The sequence below is a fragment of the Mesoplodon mirus genome (genome assembly GCF_964341445.2).
Source record: "Mesoplodon mirus genome assembly, chromosome: 7".
NCBI classification, from domain to species: Eukaryota; Metazoa; Chordata; class Mammalia; order Artiodactyla; family Ziphiidae; genus Mesoplodon; species Mesoplodon mirus.
In genome coordinates, this window is record NC_138983.1 from 103,261 (window position 1) to 118,818 (window position 15,558).

Here is a 15,558-nt window from a genome sequence, read left to right on the forward strand (position 1 = left end):
AGTGTTGATTCTTCCAATCCAAGAACATGGTATATCTCTCCACCTGTTTGTGTCATCTTTGATTTATTTCATCAGTGTCTTATAGTTTTCTGAGTAAAAGTCTTTTGTCTCCTTAGGTAGGTTTATTCCTAGGTATTTTATTCCTTTTGTTGCATGGGTAAATGGGAGTGTTTCCTTAATTTCTCTTTCAGACTTTTCATCTTTAGTGTATGGGAATGAAAGGGATATCTGTACATTAATTTTGTATCCTGCAGCCTTACAAACTTCATTGATTAACTCTAGTAGCTTTCTGGTAGCACCTTTAGGATTCTCTATATATAGTATCATGTCATCTAGTGGCAAACAGTGACAGCTTAACTTCTTCTTTTCCGAGTTGGATTCCTTTTATTTCTTTTTCTTATCTGATTGTTGTAGGTAAAAATTCCAAAAGTGTGTTGAATAATAGTGGTGAGAGTAGGCAACGTTGTCTTGTTCCTGATCTTAGTGGAAATGGTTTCACTTTTTCACCATTGAGAACAATGATGACTGTGGGTTTGTCATATATGGCCTTTACTATGTTGAGGAAAGTTCCCTCTATGCCTAGTTTCTAGAGGTTTATCATAAATGGCTGTTTAATATTGTCGAAAGCATTTTCTGCATGTATTGAGATAATCATATGGTTTTTATCCTTCAGGTTTTTTAATATGGTGTATCACATTGATTTGCATGTATTGAAGAATCCTTGCATCACTGGGATAAACCCAGCTTGATTATGGTGTATGATCCTTTTAATGTGCTGTTGGATTCTTTTTGCTAGTATTTTGCTGAGAATTTTTGCATGTATGTTCATCAGTAATATTGGCCTGTAGTTTTCATTATTTGTGACATCTTTGTCTGGTTTTGGTATCAGGGAGATGGTGGTCTCATAGAATAAGTTTGGGAGTGTTCCTCCCTCTGCTATATTTTGGAAGAGTTTGAGAAGGCTAGGTGTTAACTCTTCTCTAACTATTTGATAGAATTTGCCTTTGAAGCCATCTGGTCCTGGGCTTTTGTTTGTTGGAAGATTTTAATGACAGTCTCAATTTCAGTGCTTCGGATTGGTTTGTTTATAGTTTCTATTTCTTCCTGGTTCAGTCTTGGAAGTTTGTGCTTTTCTAAGAATTTGTCCATTTCTTCCAGGTTGTCCATTTTACTGGCATATAGTTGCTTGCAGTAACCTCTCATAATCCTTTGTATTTCTGCAGTGTCAGTTGTTACTTCTCCTTTTTCATTTGTAATTTTATTGATTTGAGTCTTCTCCCTTTTTTTCTTGATGACTCTGGCTAATGGTTTTATCACTTTTGTTTATCTTCTCAAAGAATCAGCTTTCAGTTTTTTTGATCTTTGCTATTGTTTCCTTCATTTCTTTTTCATTATTTCTGATCTGACTGTTATGATTTCTTTCCTCTGCTGACTTTGGGTTTTTTTTTTTTCTTTCTTTCTCTAATTGCTTTAGGTGTAAATTTAGCTTGTTTATTTGAGATGTTTCTTGTTTCTTGAGGCAGGATTGTATTGCTATTACCTTCCCTCTTAGAACTGCTTTTGCTGCATCCCATAGGTTTGGGGTCATCATGTTTTCATTGCCATTTGTTTCTAGGTATTTTTTAATTTCCTCTTTGATTTCTTCAGTGATCTCTTGGTTATAAAGTAGTGTATTGTTTAGCGTCCATGTGGTTGTATTCTTTTACAGATTTTTTCCTGTAATTGATATCTATTCTGATAGTGTTGTCGGGAAAGATACATGATACAATTTCAATTTTCTTAAATTTACCAATGCTTGATTTGTGACCCAAGATAAGATCTATCCTGAAGAATGTTCCTCAAACACTTGAGAAAGAGTGTATTCTGTTGTGTTTGGATGGAATGTCCTATAAATATCAATTAAGTCCATCTTGTTTAATGTATCATTTAAAGTTTGTGTTTCCTTATTTATTTTCATTTTGGATGATCTGTTCATTGGTGAAAGAGGGGTGTTAAAGTCCCCTACTACGATTGTGTTACCTTCGATTTCCCCTTTTATGGCTGTTAGCCTTTTCCTTATGTATGGAGGTGCTCCTATATTGGGTGCATAAATATGTACAATTGTTATGTCTTCTTCTTAGGTTGATCCCTTGATGATTATGTAGTGTCCTTCTTTGTCTCCTGTAATAGTCTTTATTTTAAAGTCTCTTTTTTCTGATATGAAAATTGCTACTCTAGCTTTCTTCTGATTTCCATTTGCATGGAATATTTTATTCCATCCCCTCACTTTCAGTCTGTATGTGTCCCTAGGTCTGAAGTGGGTCTCTTGTAGACCGCATATATACCGGTCGTGTTTTCAGATCCATTCAGCCAGTCTATGTCTTTTGGTTGGAACATTTAATCCATTTACATTTAAGGTAATTATTGATATGTATGTTCTTATTACCATTTTCTTAATTGTTGTGGGTTTGTTATTGTACGTCTTTTTCTTCTCTTGTGTTTCCTGCCTAGAGAAGTTCCTTTAGCATTTGTTGTAAAGCTGGTTTGGTGGTGCTGCATTCTCTTAGATTTTGCTTGTCTGTAAAGGTTTTAATTTCTCTGTCGAATCTGAATGAGATCCTTGCTGGGTAGAGTAATCTTGGTTGTAGCTTCTCCCCTTTCTTCACTTTAAATATGTACTGCCTGTCCCTTCTGGCTTGCAGAGTTTCTGCTGAAAGATCAGCTGTTAACCTTATGGGGATTCCCTTGTATGTTTTTTGTTGTTTTTCCCTTGCTGCTTTTAATACTATTTCTTTGCATTTAATTTTTGATAGTTTGATTAATATATGTTTTGGCATGTTTCTCCTTGGGTGTATCTTGTATGGGACTCTCTGCACTTCCTGGACTTGATTAACGATTTCCTTTCACATATTAGGGAAGTTTTCAACTATAATCTCTTCAAATATTTTCTCTGTCTCTTTCTTTTTCTCTTCTACTTCTGTGACCCCTATATTCGAATGTTGGTGTGTTTAACATTGTCCCAGAGGTGTCTCAGATTGTCCTCAATTCTTTTCATTCTTTTTTCTTTATTCTGCTCTGTGGTAGTTATTTCCACTATTTTATCTGCCAGGTCATTTATCCATTCTTCTGCCTCAGTTATTCTGCTATTGTTTCCTTCTAGAAAATTTTTAATTCCATTTACTGTGTTGTTCATCATTGTTTGTTTGCTCTTTAGTTCTTCTAGGTCCTTGTTAAACATGTCTTGTATATTCTCCATTCCAGTTCCAAGATTTGGGATCATATTTAGTATCATTGCTCTGAATTCTCTTTCAGGTAGACTGCCTATTTCCTCTACATTTGTTTGGTCTGGTGGGTTTTTACCTTATTCCTTCATCTGCTCTGTGTTTCTCTGTCTTCTCATTTGGCTTTGTGGACGGTGTTTGGGGTCTCCTTTACGCAGGCTGAAGATTCGTAGTTCCCGTTGTTTTTGGTGTCTGCCCCCAGTGGCTAAGGTTGGTTCAGTGGGTTGTGTATGCTTTCTGGTGGAGAGGACTGGTGCCTGTGTTCTGGTGGGTTTGTCTGGATCTTGTCTTTCTGTTGGGCAGGTCCACATCCGGTGTTGTGTTTTGGGGTGTCTGTGACCTATTATGATTTTAGGCAGCCTCTCTGATAATTGGTGGGCCTGCATTCCTGTCTTGCTAGTTGTTTGGCATTGGATGTCCAGCACGGGATCTTACTGGTCTTTGAGTGGAGCTGGGTCTTCGCATTGAGACGGATATCTCTGGGAGGCTTTTGCCGTTTTGATATTACAAGGTGCCCAAGGTCTCTGGTAGACCAATATTCTGAACTCTGCTCTCCCAACTCAGAGGCACAGGCCTGACACCCAGCTGGAGCACCAAGACCCTCTCAGCCACACAGCTGGGGGTGAGAGCAAGAGCTAGCTTTGGTACATCTCAAAGAACACCAATGAGATTCACTCACCATTTTCTCTCCATCAGTGAAGAAAACAAAATTCAGTGTTCGGTGAGTCAGCCACCTTGGTAGCCAGCCTCCAAGAAGGCCCTAATCATACCCTAATTATCTCCCAGTCATCATGCACCTGTGTGCCTCCTCACAGTTGAAAAGGGCTGATGTTTTAACTAATAAGACATTGCAGAAATGACAAAGTGCAGCTTCCAAAGGTATAAAAGATATTGGAGCTTCTGCTTTGGTTTCTGCTAGATCACTCTTCCTGTGGTAAGCCAGCTGCCATGTCATGAGGACACTCAAGCAGCCCTAAGGAGAGATTCATGTGGCAAGGAGCTGAGGCCTCTTACTTACAGCCACATGAGTGAGTCATCTCACAAGTCACAATACTTAATTTTATTTATTTATGGTTGTGTTGGGTCTTCGATGCTGCACAGGGTTTCTCTAGTTGTGTCGAGCAGGGGCTACTCATCATTGTGGTGCATGGGTTTCTCCTTGCTGTGGTTTCTCTTCTTGTGGAGTATGGGCTCTAGGTGCATGGACTTCAGTAGTTGTGTCACGCAGGCTCAGTAGTTGTTGCTTGCAGGCTCTAGAACGCAGGCCAAGTAGTCGTGGCACACGGGCTTAGTTGCTCTACAGCCTGTGGGATCTTCCCAGACCAGGGATTGAACCCCTGTCCCCTGCATTGGCAGGCAAATTCTTACCCACTGAGCTACCAGGGAAGTCCAGTGTGCTCTTTTTTAAACCTAGTCTGTTTTCATTATTTTCTATCTTAACTGTTCTATATTAAATAAAAAATAATAATACTCCTTTCTACCCCTCCTCTTTGAGGATGATATATGAAGAAGTATGTCTTATTTATTAATCTGAAATTTTCACCTTACTTTTAAGAAGTAATCACAGTGTCAAGTATATAATACCTTTCACTTCCACCTTGAAAAGCATGGATATTAAAGTGCTAATATAATTACCTTCCCTAGTCTATCATTTTTACTTTTTGTTATGTATAAAAAACAACTAAAAATATGCATGGTTTGTAAGGAAATGACAAATTTCAGAAAATTCAGAATCTGCATACACTCTATACATAGCTTTTAGATACAGACACAGAAAATTGCCAGATACTCAGAGCCCCCCTTGTCCAATTCTAGTGACTCCCCTTAAGGTTTAATATTGTTCTGGTATCTAACAAAAAGATCACTTTACCTGTATTTTGTATTTTATATAAATGTAATGGCACAGTAAAATCACTTTTGGATTGGGCTTTTTTATTTTATGTTGTTTATGAATACGCCTATATGGTTGCCTGTTGTTGTTGTCATGCACTGACACTGTTGCATAGGATTCCATAGTGTAAATACTTAACTATTAATTAATTTTTTCCAAAATGTATTATGAGTGATTTTCAGTTTGGGTCTATTGAGAATTGCACTGGTATATACATACTAGAACTTGAGCTTTGGTGGTATGTGTATAAATTATTGTTCAATATACATGTAGTAGTAAAATTTTTGACTCATAGCTTTCATCTGTTTATCTTTTTAGATATTTCTAAATATTTTCAAAACATTTGTATGATTTTTCATCCTCAGCAGCAGTGAATGAGATTCAAGGATTACACACATTCTTGTCAACCTTGATAATACCTGTCATTTTCATTTGAACTTTCTGGTTGGTGAGTGATAATTCCAGGTATGACTTTTTTGCATTTAATTGACTACTAAGAAGCCAAGCATCTTTTGATATGTTTACTTAACGTTCTGTACTCTCTTTCTTGAAATATCTTTTGGTATATTTTTCCCATCTTTGCTCTTACATTATCTTCTTATTGAAGACTTTTTTTTTTAACATCTGAAGACTTCTTATTTAGGAGTTTTAAATATATACTTGATATAAGTTCTTCTCTCTGTCTCTCCTCTTTCTTTAGATGAGTGTCAGTTTTTAATGTTAATAACATCTAATTTGTTATTTTCCTCTATTTAGTCTTATTTCTATTTATTTATGTAATCTTCTTATCTGTTGCAGAACACATTATATATTCTAAACCACAAATATGTTTTCGTTTCTTCAATAAATCTAATTGATAAGCTTTAAATTTAAGTTAACTTTCTGAACTAAATATGTTGTATCATAGTGAGCATTAATTTGTCTATGACAGCTGAAAGGTTACATTTATTCAGAAAATGTTATAGTCAGCTTTCTTTTCATTTGCTCCTACTTCTCATTGATTCACAGAGGTAAACATCACTTCATCCATGGATCTGACTTTTCTTGATTTCTCATGGTCATTCTCATTAATTCTTCTTGCCTCATGAAATCTTTAGGCATTGCATTATTCCACAAAAGCAAAAAGCTTCCTTGGGCCTTTTTCCTCAGAAGATTGATTATTCCCACATTTTAAATGGGAGATTGCAATAAGTTAGGAGAAAATGCCACAGGGGTCTCTTTCTCTTTTTTTTTTTCTTTCACATCTTGTATCAACCTCTGCTTGCACTCTGTGTTCAAAGATGTTTGTACAACACATTGATAGAAGTGCCAGGTGTTTCTCTCCTTGGGGCAAAAGACAGATTAATTACCTGACAAATAAAATAAAGACAGTGTCTTTCTCTGTTCACATGTTGGAAAGGATTGCTTGCATCCTAATTTAAAAGTTTCAGGTGAGTGAAGCTTAAGATTCCAAAGCTTTAATCCATATTTGCACCATGCACAGCATCCTACAGGACTGCTTTACATAACCCCATGAGACTTTTGTGTGCAAGTGAAATAGATAAAAATATAAAACTATTGCTGTCTTTTTGGGTCATAAAAAAGATTTTTTGTCTCATTAAAAATTTTTTTTTTTCTAAAATCCAAAAACGTGTCAGGCTAAAATATTGGAATTTCAAACATGGTAAAACCCCTTTTGAACGATGCGAAGTGAGACTTCTTTGTAGTGCTGATTTGCATTGCCCACTTCCTTGGTTGGCCAAAAAGGGCCTACGCGTTTTTTCCTGAATATATTCAGGAAAAAAAAACGTACGCCCTTTTTGGCCAACTGCATCATTGTCGAAGTTCTGCCGCTTTTCATGTGCTTTAAAGGCGATTCCGATCTACCTCTTGAAAACGGTTTCCTGCAATTCTGCCTTGTTTTCAAATCCTCTTCGTTGCCTTACCTCAATAAGGTACGAAAGTTATCATTTATTATCCTGCAGGTTTGTGAATTTTAGTGCCTCTGAGATCCATTTTTCAACTCGCCTTTTTGGGAGCTGGCCTCCAAACCGCAGGATTGCTTCAGGTCCTATTCTGGTTCCAGGGGGCAGGCAGAGCCTTTGGTTAATTCTTCTTCCTGATTGGAAATTAGAGTGACATGTGTCTGTCCAAACACCTAGAGCTGATCTCTCATTGGTTCCCCCTCTACCCGTTCAACCTCTGGACAAATTGCAAACTGTACGAAACAGGAGGTTAAAGGTGCTGATTCTCCAAGTGGGGAGATTGTTGGTAAAGCAGCTGGAATGGCGAACCCGAGCACCACGAGATGAAAAATGAGGTGCGTTTTAGAAACGTTTCCCGATCATATGGTGTACCATCCTCTGGGTTTCCCATGCATGTTTTAGCTGTAGGAAGATTCCCTTGAACCTGGAGATTTCTGACCCATAGAATGGGTAGCACGCAGTATTACTTTAAAGGGTCTGCATTTGCTCACGCAACCTCACCAATCCGGTCGCCCCCAAGAGTGTCCAACCTTATGTCTCTTCCAGCTGTGGGTCTAGATGTGGTCAATCCAGGTTGCATCACAGCCACTGAATGAATTTTGTAAGAATTTCTCTCTCTTTCACTATCTTTGCTTTTTTTTGTAATTTGTATTTATGATGGGATTTAGCTGATTTTCAATGCTGTGTTTGTGCCCCTTTACACCCACTATATTCACTTACCGAGAAATATCAATAAATACTTTTTAAGATTCTTACTATGCGGATATATTCTTCTGTGGTGAATAAGGTGTGTTGAGTCCAGTTCACTGAGCAATGAGTAGGTCTTCTCTATTACATATTTGGTTGATGGAACGGTATCTGTGCTACTTTCAAACTATTGTTTTATGCATCACCCCATCTCACCTTTCCCCTTAAGCAGCCATAAGTGTGTTTTCTAAATGTGTGACTCTGTTCTGTTTTGTAATTTAGTTCATGTAGTAATTTTTACATTCCGTCTATAACTGATATCTATGATAAGTTTCTTTATCTGTGTGACGTATTTCTCTTAGAATCATCGTACCTAAACCCACTCATTATGCTGCTACTAGCCTTAGGACATTGATTTCATGGCTGAGTGATATTCCATTGTACATAAGTACTACAACTTGTTTATCCATTTTTCTCTTTAATGAGATACTTAAGGTGTACCCGAGTCGAGGATTTTGTGAACACAGCAGCCCTAAAATTTGGGGTTCCTGTGTCCTGTCGATTTTTGGTTTTCTCAAGATATAAGCCCATGAGTGGAAGTGCCCTGTGCTCTGTAGCTCTGTTTTTTAGATGTTTTAGGAAACACCATACAATTTTCGAGAGTGGCCGTTGGCAATTTATATCACGCCCATCAGTGTAAAAAAGCTCCCTTTTCTCCTTGAGTTGCCCTGCATTTCTGGTTTTTACACTTTTTCAGCATGGCCCTTTTGACCAATGCCTAGTGAGACTTCTTTGCAGTGTTGATTTGCATTGCCCGCTTGTTTGGTTGGCCAAAAAGGGCGAATGCGTTTTTTCCTGAATATATTCAGGTGCTCACCAGGGCATGTAGCAGGTGTGGGTGAGTGTCACGTAGCGCACACCCAGCGCATAGAAGGTACGCAAGATGGAGAGGCTACTGTCCAGTGAGTGGCCGCCCTCCACACCAGTGAGGCAAGCCAACTTCCGGGTATTGTTGAGAGCTGGGGGCAGGTAGGTTAGATGATCATTTTCAGAGGCAGGAGTAGCTTACTGAAGTCCCTAACACCCACCACCACCAGTCTGTTTACCTTTTTTTTTGGCCGTGCCACGCAGCATGAGGGCTCTTAGTTCCCCCACCGGGAATCAAACCCGACCCCCCTGCAGTGGAAGCGTGGAGTCTTAACCTCTAGACTACCAGGGAAGTCCCCCGTCTACCTTTAACTGAGGTCACAAGCTCCAGCTCAGAATAGGAGGCACACATGAGGCGGATGAGGTCAATTTGTTCCAGGATGAGGCGCACAGCATCCCATTCGTGGGTCTGGCATGGGACGTAGGCTGACCAGAACTGAGGGAAGCCAGGGCTTAGTTTGGGCTTTGGAACTCCTTGGGCTTCTCTTAGCCTCCTCAGCTGGCACAGCACTCACTGTGCCCAGAAGTCACATGTAATGCGTTGCTTTTTCTGTGGTACTTGGAAGCCCGTCAGGTGGGCTCACTGTGACCCCTGTAGCCCCCAGCATCCATGGCATGGCACTTTCTAGGTCACTATGGTAACTTCGTTCCAATGTGACTAACCTGTGGTCTCTGAGGCCCCCAAACTGCCCCACATTCCCCAGCAGCCATGGTGGCACCTTGTGTGTCCCTTTGGTACCTGGCCACCCACGAGACCGTCTTTCACCCTGTCCAAGCTGGTCTAGCCATGGCTGAAATTGCGCAGATTAACATGCTGTAGCCCATTGTGGTAAAACTGCCTCAGGACCAGGGGCATGTTGTTGTGGCTGGAGGGAGGTCTAGGCAAATGGGTGGGCTCCTTAGGTCTTGGGATCGGGCAGGACACATTGCCTGGCCTGGGCCAGCCTGGGGGTCCCCCACCTCACACTGTCACACAGACTATACTAGGAGCAGCTGAGGCCTGGGCTGAGGGGTTCTCGCCAGGGAGGGGATGATAGAGAAGGGGAAGGGCATCCATAGATGATGGAGAGGACATCCAGGGGTGGTGTGAGGGAGCCTCCCCACTAGCGCTACATGCTCCGGACCTCCTCCCCTGCCCAGGGCCAGGCTAGACCCCCACCGGCCCCCAGCAGCCCGCACACACTGCAGCCACCCTTCCACAAGCGGGAAGTCCCGCATCAGGGCCCGCGTGCGCTCCCGCGGACTTGGGGTGCTGGAGGTGCCCAGCGTGGTCTGCACGCGGGTTACCGATCACAGCAGCAGACCCAGCAGGAGCAGCAGGCACAGCAGAGGCCGCTGGCTGCGTGCACGGGGACCTTCGAGGCCCCTGGGGCGCAAGCGGCGCAGGGCAAGGCAGGCGGGCCGAGGCGGGTCTGAGAGGGGCGGGCTATGGGGTTCTGCCCGTCGAAACAGGCCACCCAGCGGCGCGGCCTCGCGAGGGGGACGGGGTGAGGGAGGGGATACAGAGTCACAGGACCCTGCGAGTCGTGTGCGGAGAGCTGCGATCCGGATCCGGGAAGCCCGGCAGCCACAGGGCGGCACTGCCCTCCCGCCCCCTACTCAGAGGCACCTCCCGCGGGCTAAGCTGGCCTCTGCTGAGAGCCCACTCGCCTCCCATCGCGGGTTCCCTCCGCCCCCGCCCCTCTTCCCACTCCCACTGCTCCGAGGGGGCGCCCTAGGTTGCTCACCCCGCCTCTAACCTTCCTGTCCAAGCTGGGGTGCTTCTCTCAGAGGGCCACCTGCAGCCCGTGGCCTCCCGGGAGCACACCTCGTCCCCATCTGCCTGCAGCCGGCCCCGCCCACCCCGAGGGCTGCGTGCGAGGGTCTCTGTGGCCACAAGTGCTCTGGGCTCCCGGTTTCCCGGTACTGGGCCATGGGGGCTTTTGTGGGGGAAGAGATAGTTTCTGGAAATGGGGTGGGGTAACCTTGTGAGCTGTGGATTCAGGAAGGGGCCTTCTGCCCCCGACCTTCTCTCTCCTCCTACTTGACTCCCCAACCTGCATGACCATTCTCTGGGGACTTGAACCAGCGCCTGGGAACTATCAGGAACCTCCCCCACTTCTGTCAGCCAGCCTCAGGAGAGCGCCCTCAGGAGCTGCTACACCTCCCAAGGGCCTGAATAGAGGGACTTTTGGGAGGTGAACTGAACAACCTTCTGGGGAGAGTCAACGACCCTTTAACTCAACAGAGCAGGAACCCAGTCAGCAGGCTGTTTGAGTGGAAGGAAATGAAGTCATTTCCGTGGCAGCAGAGTCCCCACCGCAGCAACCTTCGTCCCAGAGCTGCTGGCTGACCTTCTGGCCAGGATCCCTCCTACCTCAGCTTGGAAGGCCCGGCCTCGTGGAGAAGTGTAGGTTATGAAGAAAGACCTGGCACCTGGGTTCTGCTGCTACACTTGCCTTGTCTCATGGCCCTTGTGGCTCTAGCTTTCCCAGAAACCTCAAGGGCTAAGTGCCTGTGCTTGCTCAGAGGCCGCACGCCATTCCCCATTTCCAGCCTCAGGCCCTCCCGCTAGCTGCCTCCTCTAGGGACCCCCTCCCCCCACACACACACTGGGGATGTGCCTTCTCACAGAAGCTCAACCACTGAGATGATTTAGGGACTGTGCCCAAACTCCTGCATCCCCAGCCTCTCAAGTTTTTGCTCTGATCCCTGGCACCCCCTGGAGCTGTTCCACCTTTGGAATCTTTGCCGGGTGGCAGGAGTGCCTAGCACAGGGGTAGTGACCTAAGTCTGAGCACTGGCGACCCTAGAAATCTGTTACAGAAAAGCATTTTATTGAGCGGGGGGGGGCCGGAGGGGTCACGGGGCAGTGGGGGGGGCGGCCGGAGGGGTCACTGCAGGAAGAGGCATTTGCTGTCTTAGGCAGTTAAACCATTGCCCTGTCTTCAGAATGGTTCAGCCAGCAAGATTCTGTGGAGTCCGCCTCCTGGCACCATGCTACAATCGCCGGATTTTGGGTCTGGAGCAACCGAGATCTTCGACTCTTCCGGAGTGTGCTTTCTCTCGGGAGCACATCTGGGGACTGGCTTCTCGGCTTCCGCCTTTGCTGGCGTGGCCAAAGGAGCATCCCCGTAGGCCCGGTAGCCACCAACCAGGCAGTATGTCTCCCCATGCCGGCCCACCTGCGTTTCTCCACACCCTCGGTTGAGGACATGGTAGTGACCAGGTGTAGGAGGAGAAAGGGGAGCCACGGCTGCTGCAAAGAAAATCAGAACTGATCAGTCACTTCTGCTGTACACAGTCTCCTGCCAGAATTTCCCTCTCTCATGTCTCTCCCAGTTTCTGGCTCAAGACCTTTAATCTACTTGACATCCCAAACACAGCCTTGGCCCATTACCTCTATGAGTCCCTAGAGAAGGGACACTGGCTACAAAAGCAATTCCTAGAGCCTACGGTTGCATCAGGTGAGGTAGTCTCTTCACCGTTTCCGGGGAAAACAGTAGAACCCGAAAGTAATTGCAATCATGATCCTCTCCATCTCTCCCTTCCACAACAGAGAAAACATTTCTTGCAGTGTGTCACTTCTGAGGCTTTAATGGAAACGTCTTTCAAGTTTTGGAAAAAGATAATCTAATATAAATTGGTTAAGGACCCCTCCCACCTTGGCAACCCCTCTTGGGCCCCATTTATAATGCCTGTTACAACCACACTGAACTCTAGCCCTCTGATACTTTTATCTAGATTAGATCAAGGCCAAATACTGAGGCAGAGTGATCAGGAGACTCAGACCAGGTTCTGGGTACCAAGTGTAGGCTCACATCCACCCAGCCTCCTGGGACACCATCTGCTCAGCCCTCCAGTCTCACTAGCACTTCATCACCCCCCTTGGTTCTTCCGGTCTTCCCATGAATAAGGCACCACCCTCTCCCCTAGTACTCAGCAGCTCAGTATGGGATGTGTCTGAGGGGACCGATATAGATGTGTACATGACAGCACAGAGGTGCCTGGGTTTGAAGGTGCGGTTCAAGAGTGGCCCTCTTCCTCAAACTGCTCCGTTTACCATCTGCCAACAAAAATGTGCTTGTCTTTTGCTAAGAGGCCAATCAGGAAAGGGTCTGAATGGAAGCATCCTGTAGCCCAAAGTGGAAGGCTATATTTATAAAGATCAGAAGCTTCCTGCACAGTACTTCAGGGATGACCTTTCACTTGTCCTCAGCAGTGAGCACTGTGGGACCCTGGCGTCCCAGGTCACTGGTATTACTTACAGCTGGGAAAGTGCTGAGGTTTACGTAGTGGGCAAGCCCCACAGGAACATGTGGCAGCCAGGTGAGGTTGTGTGTACACCATGCCTCTTCTACAGATGCCCGGTCTCGGTGTACCTGCTGCACTGCCCAGCCAGGGAACAGAGCACAGGTTTGAGTAAATATAGACGATCCGGTCAGACATTCTCTCTCAGACAACCAAAGAGATTGGTATCTGGTGGAGATCTGGTAGGGAAGTTTCTCTGAGGGCAGCACGTTTCCATAGTTATGCTGCCATGGAAATTGTGAGAAGGCCTGTGAGGTCATCACTACCCAGTGAGGTCATAATAAGGAACCTGTGACTTGCGGTCAGGTTTCAGGAGGAGGGGCAGTTTTGTGGAGGAGAGCAGGGTGGAGGCAGAGGTACTCTGCCTGGTCCCTCACACCTGGGCTTCCTCACCCATGCTGTAGTCTAGTAGACACCCCATGTGGGGCGTGCAAGTGGGCTGGTACAGGAGGGCAAGAGAGACCCACATTCTGAAATTGGCTTGAGAGGCAAGATTAATGATAAGAGACAGCTAGGTTGTATGGCACTGACCCTAAGAAGCAGAGAATTGTGTGGACTGGGGAATCAGGGAAGGCTCCTTGGCAGTGGGCCTGAAGGGCAAGTGAGATTTGGACCCATGGGGAAGAGAGGGAAGACATTCCAGTTTGGAAGAATAAAAGCAAAGACACACTCTTCTCGACCTTGTCCTGCCCCAAATATAAATTCATAGAACCCTCACATTTTTACACCTGAGGGCTTAAGAAAACCAAGATGTTAAGGGGCCTACCCAGTGTTACACAGCTAGTGGAGAGGGGTTCTGCTCAATGGTTAGTTCATGTCGGGGCTCCGGATTTACAGCTGATAGGAATGTGAGGACAAGCTCATGCCATTTCAAACATTTCCAAGTGATACTGAGAGATGTTAAAGGTGCAAAATGAGGGTGCTGAATGACCTCACAAAGTGGGAATGGTGGGCCCATTTTAATATGAAATTCAAAACAAATTCATGACAAAAGGACATAATACAAAATGACAACATAATCATTACACTCCCCTCTCCCCTAGAAGTAAAAATCATTATAATCCTCTCTCCACCATGAAAGGAAGAGATAAAGGCTCAGCAGCAGCCCCCGTGAAAAACATGGTCAACACTGTGAAGAGGGGTTAGTAAGACGACTTGGTCCGACTCAGAGAAGGAAAGAGACAACTCTGCCCTTAGCCTGATCAGGCCCACAGGAAGGAACCACACTTGGGGCAGCCTTTGATAGTGTGGCAATGAGAGAGAACCTTCTTTAGGAGGGGACTCCCTGTTGCCAACCTTGAAAAAGCAAAGATGGGACCTTCGTTTACTGGGGCTGTTGCAGAGGGGATGTGCCCATGAGGTAGAGACTGCTTGGACTACCCTTTTAGAGGGTGGGCCACCCTGGTTGAGAACCACAGCACCTTCTATCCCTAAACTGCTTGAATCAGTGGGTGCCCGTTAGGACAGACGAAGTCAGGCCTCATTGGAGCAGACTGCCTTTGGGAGTGGTAGAAGGTAAATGTGAAGGGGAATGCTTGCTCTGGCAGAGGTTTGTCACGGCAGGTGGGCCAGCATGAGACTATTCAGAATCTCCAAGCCTCCGGAGATTACTTGGCTGGGAGCATCCCTCTGATGTGGTGTGGGGACTCCTACCTTAACAGGACCTGGCTGGGCATCTGGGGGAGGCAGAATAAACGGTTTATTAACTTAAGAGAGGGAGAGAATCACCTGGGGGGTTCCCCCAAACCACTTAAAAAGCCTTGTACCTGGATTCTTGAGCCAACCCTCAGAAAACTTATCTAGATCTGGAGTAGGGCTCAGGAAGCTGCACTTTTAATAAGCTTCCTGGGCAGTCCCACCACAGTGGTCCATGGATAGAGTGACCAAATTATTGTGTATTCTCGGTTGCTTTTGGGAGTCAAAGTGGTCAATATTAAAAACTGGAGCAGGCATATGTATAAACAGGGAATATTCAAGGCAAGCAGAGGTGTATAGTTATTCTACGCATGAATCAGATTTGAGAAAAGCTAGCCTGGTGGTTAAAGAACACAACCCTGAGGACAGACAGACCAGATTGTTTCCTACTTACTTGTGTGATTTTGACCAAGTTCTTTTATCCTTCTGACTGTTTCTTCATAGGGAAAAGAGCTATGACTGTACATTTAGCACAATATTCTCTTTCGGCAAAGGTTGCTCTGGGTCCATTTGTGTTCTCTGCAACTTAACCCTTTCCAGTGTGCAAGCATTTTTAAGTTGTTTGGTGAAGTATTACATTTGACTTTCAACAGTTCATTACTTTGGGCAAAGCTTATATAATGCTGCAGAGACTAGAACCTATGCAGAGATAGTGAGAGGATGTTATAAGCTTATTCTGCCGGTTTATAAAAAAGATTAACCTTTTCTCCTCTTCCTCCACCTGCCACCAAGAGATGAGAAAGAAGGCAGAGCCTGGAAATACACACCAAGCAATACTTCGGTGTCAGTTTGCCTTTTAGTTCTCTGCCAGTACTTCCCAGAGAGATTTCACCAAAAGTGCCTA

At 44.7% G+C, this 15,558-nt stretch overlaps 1 long non-coding RNA gene across 4 annotated transcripts in view; it reads left to right on the forward strand.

Moving 5' to 3' along the window:
* LOC309808355 overlaps window positions 1-15,558 on the forward strand; it is a 65,041-nt gene that overhangs the window by 25,365 nt on the left and 24,118 nt on the right. The window contains exon 1 of one of the 4 annotated variants that reach the window (XR_014294739.1): window positions 5,577-5,616. The exons of the other annotated variants lie outside the window; for them this stretch is intronic. This is a non-coding gene — a long non-coding RNA (uncharacterized lncRNA). Of the gene's footprint in view, window positions 1-5,576; window positions 5,617-15,558 lie in introns of those variants that run through there. 4 annotated transcript variants of the gene reach the window in all.